This window comes from Lithobates pipiens, unplaced genomic scaffold, assembly GCF_037356315.1.
Source record: "Lithobates pipiens isolate NorthernLeopardFrog02 unplaced genomic scaffold, aLitPip1_a1.2 Scaffold_7, whole genome shotgun sequence".
NCBI classification, from domain to species: domain Eukaryota; kingdom Metazoa; phylum Chordata; class Amphibia; order Anura; family Ranidae; genus Lithobates; species Lithobates pipiens.
In genome coordinates, this window is record NW_027507892.1 from 5,641,237 (window position 1) to 5,662,908 (window position 21,672).

A 21,672-nucleotide genomic window follows, 5' to 3' on the forward strand; every position below is an offset into this window, starting at 1 on the left:
TGTCATCTCGAGCTCCACGGTCAGGTACATGGCACAGAGTGAGAAGTCAATAATGCTAGCCTCCAGGTTTTTCTTGGGAAAGGTTTCATTCAAAGTTGAATCATTTTGGATAGAGTAAGAGAGGGTTATATTTTTCTTCAGGTTTTTTTGCCATCTGTTTCTCACCAGAGAGATTTCCCTTCACTTCCTATCCCATAGTGAGGGAATCCCTGGTTGCCACCACAGCTAGTGAAAAAATAGTGGATCTCCCTAATGGGGATATAGACATAAATAAAAACATAATAGGCATTGTTCTAATCCTTCTCCACTCTATCCAAAACTAAAAAAAAAAGTTTTGCCTTCAGTTATAGTTCAAGTGGTTGTAAAAGATTTTTGATTCCTAATGCACGCTCCAAAAAAAAGTTTCAATTCCAGCTTTCCCCAGCAAGTGCAGCCAAAGCTTGCTGGGGAAGCCCAGTGCTCGCTCCAGTGAGCACGGGGGTGGGGGGGGGGGGGGGGGGGGGGTATGGGCAGAACAGGGAGCAGTGACTGACAGTCACCAGCTCTCGGCTCACGGAGTTCTGAGAGCCGAGCTATCGTCGGTGTTTGATTGCTCGGTTCTCAGACTTAGAGACGGCGGGGGACAAATGCAGCATATAACTAGGTAAGTATTATTCTGAAAATAAACTCATACTTCTCTTTTAAATACTTTCCTGAGCCCTCTCTTGGTCCAACACTGTGTCTGTCTTATCTCCCCACTTCTCATAGGAGGCTTGGCAGCAGTGGGAGTCATTGGCACCTGTTGCTGTCAGTCAAATCCTATGAGCGGAGGGCAGGGCTAAGTAGCGCTGTGTGTGTCAACAGATGCACACATCCTGGTTCGGGATCGAGCCGGCATGAGTACTCCCATAGTAAGTCTCTTGCTATGGAAGTACTCAAAGAACAGGAGGATCCTAGATCACTAGTGGGGTACCCCAGAAGAGGAGGTTTGATGCTGCTCTTTGTAAAACAATTGTGCAGAGCAGATAAGTATAACATGTATATTATGCACACACAACACTGTTTAATTTCAAATTTTAACTGCAGCAGTACTATTAGCCAGTGCTGCCTGATCTGCAGCTATTACCAGTGTTCCTGTATCCGTTTCTGTATTGACTCCTGTTATTGACCTGGGTTACCTTGACCTTGCTTGAATGTTCCCTGCCCTGACCATGGCTTGTCCCTGGATTTGCTCTGTCTCCTGTTCATTTGCCTGATTCTACGTTGCCAACCCCTGCATGTATCCTGACCATTCTCTTCCTGCTGTCTATGCCTGTACCTGACTGTCTGTTGCTGAGCTGGCTTGTCTGACCTTGCGTCCAGTGATTCTTCAGTTCTCCTCTGCATGCTACCTGGTCCCTGCTGGTTCTTCACCTGCTGAGCATTACCTATCCTGCAGCACCAGCCACCTGCCAGTCAAGCATCTTCCACCTGTTGTCTGTGCAGTCCTGAGTCTGCTGTCTCTGTTGCCATCTGCTGTTCCAGTGATCCGACCTGTCTCTGGCGACGCATTTGTCATTTGCTGCCGTAGCTGATGGACTATCTTACAGGCACTCATACCTTCTTGCCTTCTCGTGGCCACTGTCGCAACATCAGTGGTCTCAGTGCCAGGGCTGTATAAGAGGCCTTCCTCTACATGTTAGGCTCTGCCACAAGGTACATGCCACAGACTAAAACCTTTGAAGTAGCCCCCCCCCCCAGCTATGCTACAGCTGGTACCTTAATGAACATCCAGCAGCATTCCAGCAACCTGTCCTATGGGCAGGGGCCCCTGAGGCCAGAGACCCCAACTGAAGCTCTGGAACCAGTAGCATCTACAACCCAGCAACAGGCATCATACTATTTATGGGCTCTTCAGCCACCTACTGTGCACACCTCCCCAGGGATAGGCTGAGTCCCGATAAATATTCAAACTGTCCTTCTGGCTTTCCACCCACTGAGATTCCAGAACTCTCTAGAAGGCAGGGGGAAGTAATCAGACCAGCCTGTGAAACTCTGAGCAAACTAAGGCAATCAACAGCTGTTCCATTGGCTACAGAGGGGCCAAACTCAATTTACCTAGCATCGTATACTATAACTAGGGGGTTGCTACAGTATCTTCTAGAAGAAATTGTTGCACTCATGAGATTGTCCAAGACCATTACCAATTTGAAAACATTTTTAGTGATTTAGCTTGCCTGAACTGAATTGTGAACAATACATAAATTAGTAATATGAGTCAAACCTTCATACGATTTATTTCTGTTGTTATCTGTAATTCATGTTTTCTGCATTGCCTGTAATATTAAAATATATCAAAGCAGCCTTGATTTCCATGTACTAACGAAAGGCTGACCCTTCAGAATGATGCATTTTATCGGCCAGACGGGTATGGCAGCCATGTGATCATCCTTACGGCTTTTTCCTATGAACCTACTGTAGATGAACTGACAAGCACTTTGGAGTGGCCCAGCAGTAGGTCGGAGTAACAACATTGTAAATTTATAATGACCATGTCATGTTGTGAATTAACAAAAAAAAAACCTGTAAAACTTTGATCAGCAAATACGAATATTTTTACTTGGGGAATTATTCATTATAGCTGATCTCTGGTATGTTATTAATATTTTACTGGCAAGTCTTTAGTGTATGAGCAAATGTTTATAAAAAGCCCATAACTAATGAGCAGAAAGTAAGCAATGTGGCAATAGAAGAACATTATATAAAAAGAAAAGATAAATAAAACCCTACTCCCAAAGCAAATTTGTATTGGTATGTCCCATAAGATTATCATGTTACCCCAACAAAAACAAAAACAAAACATACATTTGTTGTAAAGCGTAGTTTTGTTACAATAAATGTAAATTGAACAATAACGGCCTTTACACAATAAACAACATAAAATCAATGAATTCTGTTCATCTAAACACCCCTATAATATAGGTTGCTTTTCATCCTGTATATAAAAATCAATATATCATTCTAATTGGATTTTGAATTCCTCTACGCGTTTCGTGACAACAATCACTTCTGAAGAAGAAATTTCTCTATAAGGAAATCGCACAAAATATTATACGAGGGTTGTACTGAATGTAATGTAAAACTGTGCATTTTTTTATTATTGTCGGGCAGCTTGCACCCCTCTTCCATCAAGAACTCAAAAAGGGCATGTTGCTTTTGTTTATAATCCATTTGTTTACCTGCAATGAAAAAGAAGAAGAAGTAATGCAAAGTAACTTTTATATTAAACTTACATAGGTCATTCAAATTTCACATGTTGGTAAAGTAACTCTCCCTCTCTAGTAACTCTTCTTCTTGTTCATTGCAGGTAATTAATGGATTCCAAACCCTCATTGAGTTCCTGATGAAGGAGAGGTGCAGACTGTTCGACATCCACAGAGGGCTACAGAATGTTTACAGAGATGAGACCGTTAACCATCAATGGTGTCATCTCCATAAACATTCTGTAGCCTTCTATGGATGTCGGGCAGCCTGCACCTCTCCATCAAGAACTCAAAGATGGCATATTGCTTCTGTTTAAAATTCATTAGTTACCTTCAATAAAAAAAAAAAATAAGAGCTACTATAGAGGAAAAGTTACTTTACCAACAATTTGAGTGACCTATGTAAGCTAATATAAATTTATTCCCACTTTTGCATTACTTTTCTTTTTCAGTGCAGGTAAACAAATGGATTTTAAACAGAAGCAACACTCCCTTATTGAGTTCTTGATAAAGGAGGGGAGCAAGATCTCCGACATCCACAAAAGGCAGCAGGATTTTTACGGAGAGGGCTACATTGACAAGAGCAATGTCCTGTCATTGGTTACTCTTGTCAATGGTCTCATCTTCATAAAGATTCTGAAGCCTTCTGTGGACGTCGGACAGGCTGCACCAGTGGAGGCCGGTCCATAAGGAGCACAAGGATACCCCCTCCCCCCCCCCCCCCCCCCCGAAGTTAGTTTGCATAAACATAGAACCATTTTTTTTAAATAACTGATAACATGACTACATTTTTTTTTAAACTTAAAGTTAAAAAATGTTAGTTATATTATCATTTTTTTTTTTAAAGTGGTTGTAAACCCTTACAACACACTTTGACCTACAGGTAAGCCTAGATTAAGGCTTACTGGTAGGTGCAAGAAATATCTCCCAAACCTAAAAGGTTGCGCCGGAGTGACGTCATCACAGCTCTGGACCTGTCTACAATGCAGTATAATTGGACAGAATAAAGTCAGACTAACTGATCTGCAATCTTTTTCCAAGGCTGACAGCAAAACAATATTGGAATCAGTGGATCAGCATGACCGTGAGGAAAAGTTCCTTCTTTTAGTTTTAATGAACAAATAAAAAAAGACAGGACTCATCCATAAGCACTCTGGCTCTGGACCAGTCCATAAGCACTGCAAGGACCTGGAAAAATATTGTATTTAAGAAGAATCATAGTTATGGATATTTTTACATAGCTACATACCTGGTGGAGATCGAGCTGGCGCGCAGGCGCACTGAGCGCGGCATTTCCAAGAACGGAGCTGCCGCGCGTGTTGGCTCCCGTGCGCATGCGTGGGAGTGACGTCATCGCGGCTTCGCCGAATTGCGAATTGCGGAGTTGCGAGACCCCACCGACAACATGAATGCGCCGGACTACAGAGGACAGCGGTGACATCGCTGGCTCCTGTGTCAGGTAAGTGACACAGGAGCCTTTGCAGGGAATGAAAGAGGAAGTAAACTCATCAGGGTTTACTTCCTCTTTAAATCAATAATTCTATGTGTGTGCACTTGGGATGTGTGCGCACACGGACTAATGCATTTCTATTGGGTAAATCATTTTTGTACAAGCACGGGATTAGAGCCTGAGGCTGTAATTGGCTTGTTTTAGGATGTCCTTGGGGTGCAAAGCACTGCACCCTGAACCCTCCCACTTGTGATTTCAGCAAATAGTAAATCAACATTGGCCGGCGCATCACTTCCGGTTTCCGGCTTCTCGGACGGGTTTGTTTGTGCCCCCCCCAAAAAAAAATGAATAGCACCAGCTTCCACTGGTCTGCACCCTTTCTCTGTCAAGAACTCAATGACAGCATGTTGCTTCTGTTTGGAATCTTCTATTTACCTGCAATGAATAAGAAGAAGCAGAGCTAATACAGAGGAAGACTTTCTCTACCAACATCGCAAATTTGAACGACCTATGTAAGTTAACAAAAAAGTTATGCCTAATTTTGCATTACTTTTGGTACACCCCATACCAATACCTAATCAGATAGTTATATTTGTATTGGAAAACTCTAGCTATCAACACTTATAGATGCGTTATAGCATGGTTGGCCTACATCATAATTGCAAAAACATTTTTTTTTAATGTGGCAATCTGGTACCGCAGGCCCACAGCATTCCCAGGTACAAATTTGAGTACAAGAAGGAGCACATGACCAATCCCAGCTGTAGACGAATAAAATTGGCAAACATGTCTGAGGATTATATTTCAGTACCATTAAACCTAACAAGAAAGAATGATTGTTTAAAGTATATCTGGGCTTAGTTGTGGCTAACAGAGCTCTTCCCATAAAGTTAGGCCCGGAGTAAAAGAAAGAAGCCTAGATGCAGGCCTACATGACAGGTTTAAAAAGGGTTTGAGTAGTTGTGATGAAATCAAAAACGCCTCACTTCAGGAGTTGGGAATGTGGGAAGGATGTGGGAGGTGTTCAGTCAGAAGAGAGCCTGGACAGGACAATTTCCCACCCTCCCTCCCTTATGCTGCGTACACACGATCGGAATTCTCGTCGGAAAAAGCTCTGATGGTTTTCCAGACGGAATTCCGACGGAATTCGGTTCACGCTGTCTTGCCTACACACGGTCACACTAAATTCCGATCGTTTATAACGCGGTGACGTACAACACATACGACGTGACTATAAAAAGGAAGTTCAATAGCCAGTAGCCAATAGCTTCCGTCTCGTAGTTGAATCTGAGCATGCGTGATTTTTGGCGTGTCGGAATTGCATACACACGATCGAAATTACCGATAGAAAGTTTTTCCATCGGAAAAATTCAGAACGTGTTTTCAATTTTTGGCTGGCGAGAATTCGGACAGCTAAATTCCGATGGAGCATACACACGTTTGCATTTTCCGATGAAAAGCTCTCATCGGTCTTTTTCTGGCCGGAATTCCGATCGTGTGTACGCGGCATAAGAGTTTAAGGTTTTTATTTTTGTTTTGGTCTTTGTTTTTGTTTATTTTGCAGGTCATGGAGTCTGGATACATTTGTCGTAGCAACTGGTAGGGCATGAGGTCCTTGGATGTGTTATGATTAGGGTCAAAAATGTACATTTGTAGGGACGGCTCTCATTATTCTGGCTGGTGGTACCTGCAATATTGTTTTGTCTCTGAGTCTGTGTTTCTCTGGCTGGAGGCCTTCAATGGTGGTTTACACAGATACTTGAAATGCATGCCTACGAGGACCTTGGGGCCCCTTGAATACTGTCCGTATGTTAAAATGTTCAGATGTTGACATGTTTAATATGTTATTTATAGTTGGGTAATAAAAAGGCTACTATGGCCATTGAAACTCCAGTCGGTGTCATGTCTGGTTAATCTAGTATAGTGGTCGGTGGAGTGGTGGTCAGGCAGTTTGGGCAAAGCAGCTTTTATACTCTAGTCATGTGCAAGTATGCACAACTTACTTAGAGTAGAGTAAGCTGCAAAGAAGGATCAGGTGCCTGCTGAAGAGCGACAGTTATAGCATAGGGAACAGCAATGGATTTCTTAGATCATAGCAGCTGGAAGGTACTCCTGGGAGAGTGTGATACAGAACAAGCAGCAAAAAAATCCTGAAGCGCTTAGATCCAGAATTTACATGTCAAGAATTCCCAACATTGTGGATAATAGCACAAGATAATTTGAACTCACCAACAAGTCAGAAGATGAATGTAAAAAAAAAAAAATTAGTTAATTGACCAGTAGGATAAAAAGCCTGTAACAACCAAGTGCCAGAGTTGTGTGATCACAGCGGCTAACCTGCATGTGGAACTCCACCAGGAGCGATCCCAGATGTGTCTCAGTGGTATTGTGGGCTGGTGGACCGGATGGTACCCACCCGGCTCTCGGGGGGGGGGGGTGAAGTCCCGTTGTTTGGTGTCAGAGCCACAACCAGAGGGACTGGTGATACGCCAGGATGTTGTGAGATGCTGCTTGGACACAGATGCTGCTTGAGATGTTGCTTGGACACATCTCGGATCGCTGCCGGTGGAGTTCTATATGCAGGTTAACCACTGTGATCACACACCTCTGCACTTGGTTGTTACAGGCTTTTTATTTGTGAGTTCAAGTTATCTTGGGCTGTTATCCACAATGTTGGGAATTCCTGACACGTAAATTCTGGCACTAAGCGCTTCAGGATTTTTTTTCTGCTTGTTCTGTATCACAACTTACTTGTAGCTTATGGCAGACTTACCTTTTTAGTGTGCCCTCCTCCAGCAAAAGCTAGATTCCAGGGCACCTTCAGTGCTCCATCTTTGCTACCATCTTCCCTCATTCTCATTCTTCCTCCAGGTCCGGAGTTTTCTATCTCCATTGCTCAGCACCTGCCCACAGGAATTACTTTGTCTTGGCACCAGCTCCTAGGGCAGACAGTGTACAATTGGAAAATAATTGATAGCAGTTGATAGAAACCAACTACAGAGCCCCCTTTGTTGTGATTTAAAGGAGAAATTGAAACTAAGGGAATATTTGGTGCCTGGCGTATCCTGTCCAAAAGGATCTATCAAGCGCTTTTGACCATTTATCTAATGGTCCACTGGATCTGGTAAGAGGCTCATTTATGCGGTGTCACCTGGTGGTGGATACACAGAAATTTGAAGTGTGGGGACACCTATGCGATACATGGCTTGTGGATTCATTTAATCTTGTTTATTGGACTTTGTTATTTCTTTGTGCCTTCGCAAATTGCCCTTTATGGGCTATTTTTTTTTCTCTTTTTTTCACATATTTGTTTGTCTTTTACACATTTTTTGGATTCTTCACCATTACAATAATAATAATCTATTTATCTACAGTATTTACATGTATGTTTTGATTTAGCACCCTTTTCCTGTATTTTTTTTTTTTTTTTTTTGCTGTTAGCGTCACAATTGCCTAAGTGGTTGCTTTATCATCTATAAGTTTACACGCTCCAGTGTAGATTTTCTATATATTGGGTGTTAATATCTGAGATTACGTTTAAGAATATTTGTATCTATAGGTTGCCGGTCCTATTCCTGTACTTTAAAGTGTATCCCACAAAAAACTCTTATAGCCATGTGACCCAACTGTTGGCTCCCAGCAACTCACACGTAAATAATGGGAATCCTTTCTGTTTCAGACAAGACATAAAATTTCAGTGAATCGTGTCTAAAATGGTCTAATCAACCACCTAAGTGCCTTAGACTTGGGAAGCATATATACCAGAAGAATGCCTTCTTTTTTTTTATTTTATTTTTTTAACAATATTGAAGGTCCACATTTTGCTTGAGATGCGAAGCTGCTCTTCATTTCGTGTCATCATAAGCAGTGAATTGGGGCATCTGCTCGTTTCTGCAGTAGTAGCAGAAGAGCCAGAGAATAATGTGAAATCATCAAAAATTAGCCATGATTATAGTTTTCTTTTGTTTAAAATGGTTCTGCTGGTTTGTACCCATCACATATCCTAATTATAATATGACTGTCCCAAAATTGTCTACATTATGTGATATTGATGTATATGACATAATTTGACCTATACAAAAAACACTGGGGTTGATTTACAAAAACTGAAGAGTACAAAATCTGGTGCAGCTGTACACGGTGGCCAATCAGCTTCTAACTTACTTCAGCTTGTTCAATTAAAGCGTTTGTTACCCCTACACTTCTTATTCCTGATATGTGCCTGCTGTACCATGTACTTGTATAAGAAGAAAGTCTCCTGTTCTCTTTGTATTGCTTCCTTTATGTGAAGTCCCTGGTGTTCCTGCCAGTCCCTATGCTTTCCTATTAAAAACTGACCACACTAAGCAGGAGAGCACACATGGTCAGTCCTCTAGCTATGCTAGGAACTAAGTATGCTCTCCTCCAATGAGCAGACTTCTTCTGACATTCCTTTGCTGCACAGCCATTCACTGGGAAGCTCAGTGTGCTGCTGCTTCTCCTCGCCCCAGTTCTTATGCAGCTGAGAATAGAGGGAATGTGGTCACTTATAAAAAAATTAATTTTTTTTTGTTTGTTTTTTCACAATCAAAAATGTATTCATTGAAAGTTGACAAAAATGACAAGGTGACATAATAATATATATTAGAAAATTATAATTTTTTTTTTTAAATATCTGAACAAAAATGTTTTAGCTTTCATTTAAGGTGATGGTTTTCAATCACTTTAATCTTTGACAAAAACAAAACTGGAAAACTATTTGTTTCTATGCAATGCTGCACTAGATTTTGCACTCTCTAGTTTTAGTAACTCAACCTCAAATTAACCTCATTGTATCCTCAAAACCTTAACCCTGATCCAGAAGAAGGAAAAAAAACTATGTATAGTTCATTCTGCTTTAATAAAGTAAAATTCTTTATTGACTTTAACTGACAACCATGTGATATCCCAAGTCAATATTCTACTAAGCTTTTCTTAGAATAGAATTATAATAGTATATTCACACTCAATGCATATATTTGTAACGCAATAAAGGCCTTGGTCATACGATACTGTAGTTTACCAATTTAGAGGTACCATATATTGTGACTTATGCCGCGTACACACGGTCTGATTTTCCAATGGAAAATGTTCGATGGGAGCTTTTTGTTGGAAATTCTGAATCTCAAATTTAACGACAACAAAATATGTTGTCGGAAATTCCGATTGTGTGTACACAATTCTGAAGCACAAAGTTCTACGCATGCTCGGAATCAAGCAGAAGAGCCGCATTGGCTATTGAACTTCAATTTTTTTAGCACGTCGTACGTCATCGCGTTCTTGGCGTTCAGAATTTCCGACAACATTGTGTGACCATGTTTATGCAAGACAAGTTTGAGCCAACATCCGTCGGGAAAAAAATCCCATGGATTTTGTTGTCGGAATGTCCGATCGTGTGTACGCGGCATTAGTCTTACATAATACTCCCAAGAGCACAAACCCTTTTTAGTAAGTACAGGAGCTCCTACATTTCCAGCAAGGGTTTTTCCACGGACAGTCAAAAACAGCCTTTCTAATCCTTTTATACCCTAGAGCGGGGTTCCTCAAGCAAGGTTTAATGGAATCCTATTGTTCCTCGAGAGGTTGCTATAGGTTTCTTGAGCACTGAACCTTTTCTGCCCCTTAGATAAGTTCCCACGCACACCATTGCGTCTGTAAGAGGGTCATTCTTTCCAATAACCTCAAATGTAAGGAGTATTCTTCCCACTGACCATCACACTAATGTATGATGAGTTGTAGATATAGTCATTTTTTAGCAGGGGCTCCATGAGACCTAAAAAGTTATTTCAAGGGTTTCTCTATTTTGAAGAGGTTAAGAAAGGCTGCCCTAGAGGAACTCTTGAAATCGTTTTTGGGGAAAGAATTTATGGGGGGGGGGGGGGTCAGTGGTAAAATTGCTCACTTACATTGTGAGCAGAATGCCCCTCTTATAGATAGCCAAAAAGATCATTGGTTTAATGCTGCTGTTACCAAATGGTGTTGGCCCTGGAATTATGCAGGCACCATTAAATGGGAGGTCATTTAGCCCCTGCTCAAGGAACCCCTAGAAATTTCTGGAGGAACCATAGGGTTCCATGGAACCCCAGTTGAGAATGTCTACATTCCAGTAAAAACTGACAGTATTTGAATAGACTTCTTTTGTTTATATATGCCTTTAATAAGAAAACTCTCAAATGCCTTTAAGTAGAGTTTTTGTCATTACTTTTAAGGCATTGTAGAATACAAAATATATTTCAATTTTTACTTCAAAGGCCCTATCTGGTTGATTCATAGATCAGAAATGCAAATTGTTTCATGGACCAAACTTAATTAGATCTAAAAACTTTTGTATTAGCCCCCTTCTATGTTCCAAAAAAAAAAAAAGGAAGAATAAAAACGAGAGCGCTTCAACTAATCATAAGTTTTTTATTTTATTTTAAGAATTCATGTTGGCAATAGGTGTTTCAGATCAGCATTGAACACCATTCAATGCGGGAATCCATTCTTTAATCAGAAAAACTTGCACAAAAGAATGACTGGTTCTTCGTAACATAGACCCTCGTTCCACCAAGTGTTAGACAAGTTAAAAAGAGACAGAGAAAGGTGTACATGGTGTTATATTGTTCGGAGGTTCAAGGACTTCCACAGACCTCTAGCATACTTTTTCATGTAAAGGGGTGCATATATTAATAGGTGTCTTTGATCAACATGGAAAACTGCCATAAGTATCAGATGAGATAAGAGCACTCCACATAACACAACAATGCCTGTCTATAACTTTTTCATGCATTACATATACATCACAAGTGCCCTTTATAAAGAAGAACCGTCTCAAGAAATGGCTGTCGCTGTTCTTCGTTCTTATTTAAAAATGATGAGAAGCTTTGGGAACAAATTAAATTTTGACTTTTCAGACCCCGATTGAATGGATACTATGGACCTCTACAGGGAAGCAGACCCACAGTTGACAATGGTGCATATCCAATAGGAGAACAATCATAAAAACAGACACACAGGGAAAAAGAAAAAAAAAAACAAATACGAATAATCCTTAGATCCAGCAGGAAAAAAGGAAATGAAACCAACTTTGTAGATATGAAGGACCATCATTAAATTAGATTTCACAAACAAAGGCCTAATCCATACAAAGCCATTGAGGTCAACCATCTTCCAGCCCACCCTACACCATCATATTTATTGCATGTTTCCCTAACAAGGTGGAACACAATGGGGTGGTTAATGGTCTACTCATTGTGGCTGTGGATATCAATGTCATGCTCCCTATACAGTCACTAAGCATAAGATGTATGTTGAGAATTTTTTGTTGGCTTAACCAAAATGGAATAAATATGTTCAAATGTTTGTATGATCCATATCATTCGTAATGTACTTACCCTTTAGCTTGGATGGGTTACCATAAACTAGAAAATAACTAGGTGTTAAGAAAAGTCTAAATGTGGGCAGAAAATGTAATCCAATGTATTAAAACTTGAAAACAGAGGGAATCACTAACAAATAGTCTTGATTACAGTTAGTATTTTGTTATTGCTATTGCTATGATTTTCTGCACTAAAATTACCTATGCTGTTAGCATTATGAGAAACCAAAAGCCCTTAAAGTCTTTTGACATACACAAAGCCCTAAAAGGCATACCTATGTCCTTACATGTCAGTTAGAAGTACAGTAAATGTTTTCTCTAACTAATCTTACAAAATTCTAGAACTAATGCCTAATACACACAATCAGAAAATCAGAGTAATCGTACGATAGTTAGTACTATCGAGAGCCTATCACAACAGTTCCTCCAACAATTTTCGAAGGGACAAGCACAAAAGATTTTCTCGGATGATAGCAGAGCGAATGACTTTCTTTAGTAAGTACAATATTATTCCAAAAAAAATCAGAAGACCAAGACCAATCATGCTCGGAAACTAAAGGATACAATACAACAGATTACATCATTCCCAAAGTTGTATTTTGTCATACAAGAATTTTCGTAACTTTAGTAACCTATTGGTTTTCGATATGAGATTAGCATGCAACAAAAAACGGACAATCTTGTGTCCTATATTCTGATCCTGTGTACGCGGCTTTAGATGAAAAGCAAACTTGTAGTCTAAAAAGTAAGATTTTTACATTTTTCTGTGGGAAAACTGGACTCTTGAAAACCTGAATCAGAAGGCTCAGGTGTTTTAAGTGCAAAAAATTTTAAGTATAGCTAAAGGCACAACTTGTTTTTTTTAGTTTTGGATAGAATGCAGAGGGATTAGAATGCTTGTTAGGTTTTTATTGCTGTCTGTGCCCCTCATTAGAGAGATTTACAAAAGGAAGATGCCCCCCGCGATTGTACGGGCATAGGAAGTAAACCAGAACATATAGAGAGTGTAGTACAGTAAAAAAGTACAAAATGAATTTCAAGTACATATAGTCATACGTGTAATACAGCTATATGTACTTCAAATAAATGTTATACTTTTTTACTGTACTACACTCTCGGTATGTTCTGGTTTACTTCCCATGCCCGTACAATACCGGGGGCATCTCCCTTTTGCAAATTTCTATTAATGAGATGTGGCATGGGTTTTGTAACGAAATGTCCCTACACTCCGCTGAGTGCTTTCGTCATATACCACTTCCTCCCAGTCTGAATATAGATATCAGATATTCCAACCGCTCACAAGCACAAAACAAGACGATACTTGTTTAGTTGCTGAACATGGACTAATTTTATTAGAACCAAAATACAAGTCTTATATACAGTAAGAAGTTCCTCTCTCCTGCTCATATTACTCTAACAATACAACTGTAACCAGAAACAGAATTAGCAAGCGCTAATTAACTATTCCCTTAAAGCAGCCAATGTGACTCCGTGGCCTCCTTAGCATTGTTATGATTAATCAGGATTTCACTACAGTTCAGACTTGTTGTCACCGGGGTGAGTCTATCACAGGTTTCCAGCCTGATTCTCAATAGAGGTTTTTCCTAAATATTTTTTTTTTTCTCATTAGGGAGATTCACCCTCTCTATTTGCCCTGTTTACCATTATCAGTGAAAGTGAAAGTAAAAGAAAAAGAAAATCCCACATTTTGGGTTGTCTCCAGAAAAGTAATGAAATCTACCAATGGGGACACTAGTTCTGGTGACCTGGGGTTCCCAAAGCAATTTCCTTAATTTACAGGGATTTCCTCTCACTTCCTGTTTGGCTATGGGACAGGAAGTGAAGGGAAATCTCCATAAAGGGACGCAGATGGCGAAAAAAATCTTACAGGAATTATAACCCTCCCTTGCTCTGTCCAAATTGAAAAAAAAAGTTTTGCATGTAGTTCTACTTTAAGGTTTAACGTGCAGGTAGAGTTTTATGCCAGAAGAAACGTTGTATGTCCCTTCTTCAACCTTTTTGGACATTTTGTTAAACGTGTACATTGACTGTGGCACATGTGCAGTGTTCAATATAATGTGAACTGGATGTAGAAACAATGGTACATAGAAGGTTTATTGTCAATGGCTTACTAATGGCTAAAGAAAGAAGACAATGGACCCCAAAGAAGACCAGAAAAAGAAGGCAAAAGAGCAACAGAGGGGAGGGTGGTCTAAAGATATACACAAAGGAAAAATGTATTTAGTTTTGGATTCATTTGTTAAGTTAATCATTTCGTTATGTTAGAACGATTTGTTTTTTTAAATATTTTTTAATATTTGGATTTGTTTTGTAAATTTGATGTTCTGAAACGACTGGCATTACGGAAGTTATTTTGGAAGATTAGCTATATTTGTTTTAACCTGTTATGTGTTTTGCATTAATTGAATTAATTACTTTTTTAAATTCATTCCTTATATTGGGAGTTTTTTGATCCGTTTTTCAGCTAAAAAAAGCAGAAGAAAAATGCATGAAAAATTAATCCCTTTAAATCCTATGGAACTCTTCACACTGATCCTTTGCGTCTCGTTTTTAGGCTGCATTCACACTGCTCTTTTGTAAATTGTGAAATTTTTCCCATGAACATGCGACTGGACAAAGCACTTCATGCAGGTACGTTGCATTTTTGATGCAAAAAGATGCGGGCTGGCTATCTAGAGCACTGCCTAAAAGGACTGGATTTTATCCTTCATTCAGTCTGGTCCTTTTAGGCAGTGCTCTAGGTAGCCAGCCCTTGTCTTTTTGTATTCTAATTCCGATGTGACTTAGGAAAGTCAATCCATTTTTCATGTTTTTTGAGGATTTTTTGCGGTTTCCATTCATTTCAATAGAGAGGTACAGCGCTTTTGGTACAGTTTTCTTTACCACATTAAACATGCACCAAAAATGCAGCAAGCAGGACTTTTAAAAATGGAACTGAAACACAACGAACCAATGCAAAGCGTTCCATAGGAATAAAAAGGATGCATTTTTCATGCATTTTTCTTCCACTTTTTTTTAACTGAAACTAGAGCTGCACAATTAATCTTTAAAAAAATCGAGATCTCGATTCAACCCCTCTCACGGTCTCTATTGCAGAGTTTGCCAATTCTTTCATAAAACAAGTGGAGGGACTTATCTGAGCACTCAGCTGTCAAACCTCCAGGCAGTCTGCCAAGTTTTTAACATGAAACATTGTAACTAAAGAAGACCATACATGATCAAATTTCAAACAAATTTTCTTTTCAAAATTAGAAAGTTCGTTTTTTTTTTGTGATCCAATGGTGTCACCGTTGATTTTCAAAATTCAGCCGACCAAGCCTTCAATTTCACCTCATGTTAATAATTTTTGTGGCCGGGAATCTTCTTTTCTCTCCGTAAATGTTCTTTTCTTGCACATTCGCATTTTTTTTCTTATTACATTTCTCGCACGATTCTCCCATCATTGATTAGAAAATCGTTAGTTTTTCCAAAAATTTCCAACATGTCCAATTCCTCAAATTTGATTGCTGCATGAAAATCGGCCATTGCTGCAGCCCACTAATGGTGCGAAATTCATACGGAAATTCTTAACCATGTATGGCCGGCATTACTCTTCCTTCTTAGATCAAAGGGATAAACTTGTGTGTGTAAAAAACAAAATTCAGGCAGTCTGCCAAGTTTTTAACAACATGTAAATGCAGGAGGTTTAACCACTTAAAGTCCAATGGGAGCTTTTCATCGGATTTTCCGACCGTGTGTATGCCCATTGGTCTTTTTCTGTCAGCATTTCCGACGGTCTTTAGATTGAGAGCCTGTTCTTAATTTTTCCAACGGAAAACCTTTCTATCAGATTTTTCGATCATGTGTATGCAATTCCGACACGCAAAATTCCGACGAATGCTCGGAAACAATTCAACGTATGCTCGGAAGCATTAAACTTCCCTTTTATAGTGCCGTTGAAACGTGTTGTGTGTCGCAGTGTTATTGACCATCGGAATTTGGTGTGGCCGTGTGTAGGCAAGACAGTTTGAGCGAAATTCTGTCAGAATTCCGACAAGCTTTTTCCTATGAGAATTCTGATCATGTGTACGTGGCATGAATCTTTTTCTGACACTTATTTCTTGAGTTAAAATCAATATTTTTTGCTAGAAAATTACTTGGAACCCCCAAACAGTATATATATTTTAGCAGAGACCCTAGGCAATAAAATATCAATTGGTGCAATATTTTATGTCCCACTATATTTGCCCAGCGGCCTTTCAAACACAATTTTTGGGGGAAAAAATACACTTCAATGAAAAAAAAAAAAATACGAAACAGTAAAGTTAGGCCAATTTTTTTTTTTTAATGCGAAAGATAATGTTACGCCGCGAGAAACGTGAGAGAATCGTCATCTATCTTCAAAGCAAAAAAATTGTGATTCTCATTTTAGCCAGACTCATGCAGCACTAACTGAAACATTGATCAAAAACTGATCAGTGTAAAAGGGCCTTTAAAAGTCATGCTTACTGCATTCTTGGTGCATGGATGATGTGCAAAAAAATGCCTCCAAAAAAGCACCTCTTCATTAAAAATGAATGGAAATCCTGGCAAAAAACTAATCAAAACACATCAAAAATGCATCACACCAGTGAGAAGTGCTTTGTCCAGTCACAGTTTCCAGGGGAAAGCTGAACAGAAGGGCATTGCACATATTATGGCAAAACTTTAACCACTTGACCACTGGGCACTTAAACACCCTTAATAACCAGACCAATTTTCAGCTTTCGGTGCTCTCACAATTTGAATGACAATTACTCAGTCATGAAACACTGTACCCACATGAAATTTTTGTTCTTTTTTTTCAGACAAATAGAGCTTTCTTTTGGTGGTATTTAATCACCGCTGTTTTTTTTTTTTTGTGCTATAAAAGAAAAAAGACCGAAAATTCTGTAAAAAAATGAATTTTTCTTCGTTTCTGTTATAAAATTTAGCAGATTAGTAATTTTTCTTCATAAATTTTGGCCAAAATTTAAAGATACTTTTTTTTTTGATTTTTTCTTCGTTTCTGTTATAACATTTAGCAGATTAGTAATTTTCTTTGGTAAAAATAAGTACAAATTGGTGGATATTATTTGGTCTTTGAGAAAGTTATAGAGTCCACAAGCTATGGTGCCAATATCTGAAAATTGATCACACCTGAAGTACTGACGGCCTATCTCATTTCTTGAGACCCTAACATGCCATAAAAGTACAAATACCCCCCAAATTACCTTTTTTTGGAAAGAAGACATTCCAAGGTATTTAGTAAGAGGCATGATGAGTTTTTTGAAGTTGTCATTTTTTCCTACAATTCTTCGCAAAATCAAGATTTTTTTTCCTTTTTTCCCCCACAAAATTGTCATATTATCAGGTTATTTCTCACACACAGCATATGCATACCACAAATTACACCCCAAAACACATTCTGCTATTACTCTCGAGTACGGCGATACCACATGTGTGAGACTTTTACACAGCGTGGCCACATACAGAGGCCCAACATGCAGGGAGCACCATCAGGCGTTCTGGAGCACCCAGGCCAATTCTGACATTTCTCTCCTACATGTAAAAATCATAATTTATTTGCTAGAAAATTACATAGAACCCAAAAACATTATAATGTTTTTTTAGCAAAGACCCTAGAGAATACAATGGTGGTCATTGCAACTTTTTATCATGCGCAGCAATTTTTCGAATGTGTTTTTTTTGGAAAAAAAAACAGTAACAGTGCTTTAAAAAAAAAAAAAAAACAGTAAGTGTTAGCTCAATGTTTTTTCATAACGTGAAAGATGAAGTTACGCTGAGTAAATAGATATCTAACATGTCACACTTCAAAATTGCACACGCTCGTGGAATGGCGCCAAACGTTGCTACTTAAAAATCCCCATAGGTGACACTTTACATTTTTTTACTGGTTACATGTTTGGAGTTACAGAGGAGGTCTAGGGCCAAAATTATTGCTCTCACTCTAACGTTCGCAGCGATACCTCACATGTGTAGTTTGAACACCGTTTTCATATGTCGGCGGGACTTACGTATGTGTTCGCTTATGCATGCGAGCACATGGGGACAGGGGCGCTTAAAATTTTTTCTTTTTTTATTGTTCGTTTTACTTTATTTATTTTAGTTTGACACTTTTTTCCCCAAAAATAAATTTTTTGATCACTTTTATTCCTATTACAAGGAATGTAAACATCCCTTGTAATAGGAATATGGCATGAAAGGTCCTCTTTACAGTGAGACCCCACATCTCACTTCTAGGCTGGGAAGCCTGAAATAAAAATAAAAAAATGGCAGAGTATTGGCAGGGTATTGCAGAGTATTGCATATTATTGCTGGGTATTGCAGAGTATTGGCAGTGTATTGGGTATTGCAGAGTATTGTCAGGGTATTGCAGAGTATTGTCAGGGTATTGGGTATTGCATATTATTGCTGGGTATTGCAGAGTATTGGCAGTGTATTGGGTATTGCAGAGTATTGTCAGGGCATTACAGAGTATTGTCAGGGTATTGCAGAGTATTGTCAGGACATTTCTGGGTATTGCAGAGTATTAGCAGGGAATTGAGGGGTTAATTTTCGGTGAGCAGCACTGTGGGCACTGCAGATCCAGCCCACAGCACTGCTGACACCGATCTCTTCCCCCTCTGCTGTACCGATCAGTACAGAGAGGGGAGGGAGGTTTGTTTACAAGTGATCACTCCGTCATTTGACGGAGAGATCATGTGGTAAATGGCCGCGATGAGCCTCCCAACCTATTAATGGCATGGCCTTGCCTCCCCCCATACTAGTAATGACATGACCTTGCCCCCTCCCCCCATCCTAGTAATGGCATGTCCCCAGTCAATGTTAGCAGAGGAAGGGTGTGGACTGGGGAGAGGGCAAACAACTGGAAGCTGATTACTGGATTATAGAACTTGGCTGGGGTACTGGGGGACACAAGGCAGATTGGAGCTGGACTCCAGCTCTGGGATTTTGTGGAGGAAATCAAATATGATACAACAGCAGGGAACAGAGCTTCGGGCCCCCTGGAGCTAGGGGCGGGGTCACAATTGCAACCCCTGAGACCCCTGATGCTACGCCAATGCTGATTGGTTCAGAGAGCTGACTTTCCCTATTCCAGGCATGCTATGCAGATTGTGTAACTTATTAGCCCTTGTACACACGGTCGTACATTCCGACGGAAAATGTCTGTTCGGACCGTGTTGTTGGATAATCCGTCTGTGTGTGGGCTGCATCGGACTGTTTTCGTCGGAGTATCCAACCAACAAAGTTTTACAGCAGGGCTATTAGATTTTCTGAGAACATGATCCGATCGGACTTTGTCCTATTGTTTGTAGAGAATTCCAATCGGACAAAGTGCCACGCATGCTCAGATCAAATTCCTAGACCAAATCTATTGGCTACTAGCCTGAACGTAGTCCCGTCGTAATGAAAAATAATGTCATCACGTTCTGAACGATCGGATTTTCCGACAACTTTGTCCGACCGTGTGTATGCAACAGTTTCGGACAAAATCCATCGGACAAAATCCGTCGGAAAAAATCCGTCGGACAAAATCCAACGGATTTGGTTGTCAGAATGTGTGTACAAGGGCTTAGAAGTAACCTGTAATTCAGATGTAAGATTTTGTAAGGACTACTAGAGTTCAGAATATACCAGGGTTTAGGTTGAGAAGCATGTTTGCTGAGAGCCAAAGGATACCCTGTTGCATGTTTGTATATCAGTGCTGTCAATGTATTAGCTGTCTGCTAACTCATCTTTGGCCTCCTTGGTCTGAATTTGCAAACTAAACGTGCCTGTTAATATCTCATATCAAGCAAATTAGAGATGATATCAGATTTACAGTTAGGCACAATAGGTATAAGCCTGTAGGCAACAGAGGCAAAAAGGCTGCTTTTCTCTGAGTAGTTATTGGGCACACATTAACCACTTACAGACCAGACCATTTTGCTGGTCAAAGACCAGACCACTTTTTGCGATTTGGCACTGCGTCGCTTTAACTGACAATTGCGTGGTTGTGCGACGTGGCTCCCAAACAAAATTGAAGTCCTTTTTTTCCCACAAATAGAGCTTTCTTTTGGTGGTATTTTATCACCTCCGCGGTTTTTATTTTTTGTGCTATAAACAAAAATAGAGCTACAATTTTGAAAAAAACGCATTATTTTTTACTTTGTGTTATAATAAATATCCCCCAAAAATATCTAAAAAAAAAATTTTTTCCCTCAGTTTAGGCCAACTGATACATATTTTTGGTAAAAAAAATCGCAATAAGCGTATATTGATTGGTTTGCGCAAAAGTTATAGCGTTTACAAAATAGGGGATAGTTTTATGGCATTTTTATTAATATTTTTTTTTTACTAGCAATGGCGACGATCAGCGATTTTTATTGTGACTGCGACATTATGGCGGACACATCTGACATTTTTGATACATTTTTGGGACCATTGTCATTTATACCGTAATCACTGCTATATAAATGCAGTGATTCCTGTGTAAATGACACTGACAGTGAAGGGGTTAACCAGTGGGTGGCAGTGTAGGGGTTAAGTGTTCCTAGGGGTGTGTTACTAACTGTTGGGGGCTGGGCTTTAATTTAGTGAACACTGATCTCTGCTCCAATCACATGGAGCAGAGATCAGCGTCACTAGTTGCTAGGCAGAATGGAGAAATGCTGTTTACAATGGAATTTCTTCATTCGGCCGATCCGTGAGACGATCGCGGGTATGCCCGCGGCGATCGAGTCCGCGGGTCCCGCGACCGGACTCACGGGGGTCCCGACCAGCGCGGGAGCACGCCGCCGCTGGCGTGCTCCCGATGGCAGGGCAGCAAATTTAAAGGGACGTACAGGTACGCCCATTTGCCTGCCCGTACCATTCTGCCGACGTACATCGGCGTGCGCTGGTCGGCAACTGGTTAATGGATGATGGAAGTCAGCAGAGCTTCACTTCATTCAATAAGCCAAGGGAGATTTCTCTTGCAAAGTGCAAATTTTCTTGCAAAGTGAACAGTATATTTGCCAAGGTAGGTCTCATGTACACGGCTGCTGGTAAACGGACGTTCAGAGGCAGTTAGCTGCTTTTTTCAGCTGCTCCTGAACTCATCCAATGTTATCTTATGTGTACATGTACACAGGGTCATTTAATGTCATTTTTAGGCAGTTGCGTTTAGAGGCTTTTCTTTGAAGGCATGAAAATGACTTCAGACGCCAAAGTTTCCGACGTTTCAGCCGCTAAACGCAGCTAAACGTGGTATCGGCGTTCGTTCACATAAGTTTTTCCATTTTTGGCTATTTAAAAAAAAAAAATTTCAAACCCTTCTAAATGCAAACACGGCTAAACGTGGCATGTAAACGCGGCAAAACTGACGTTTTAAACGTGGATTTTTATCTGTCAAGTTAAATCGTTCAGGAGAGGTTGGAAAAAATGTCCCATGTACATTGAGCCTTAGGACCCGGAGAAAAACGCGTTAGCACAATGTTAATACCTAGATGAAACAACCATTCTCATATAATATACAGTGATTACCAGTTCTGCATCAAGATGGTATTATTCTTGTGTACTGTAGTGTTCTTCCTAGTAGAACTATGTAGTTATGCTGTCATTTC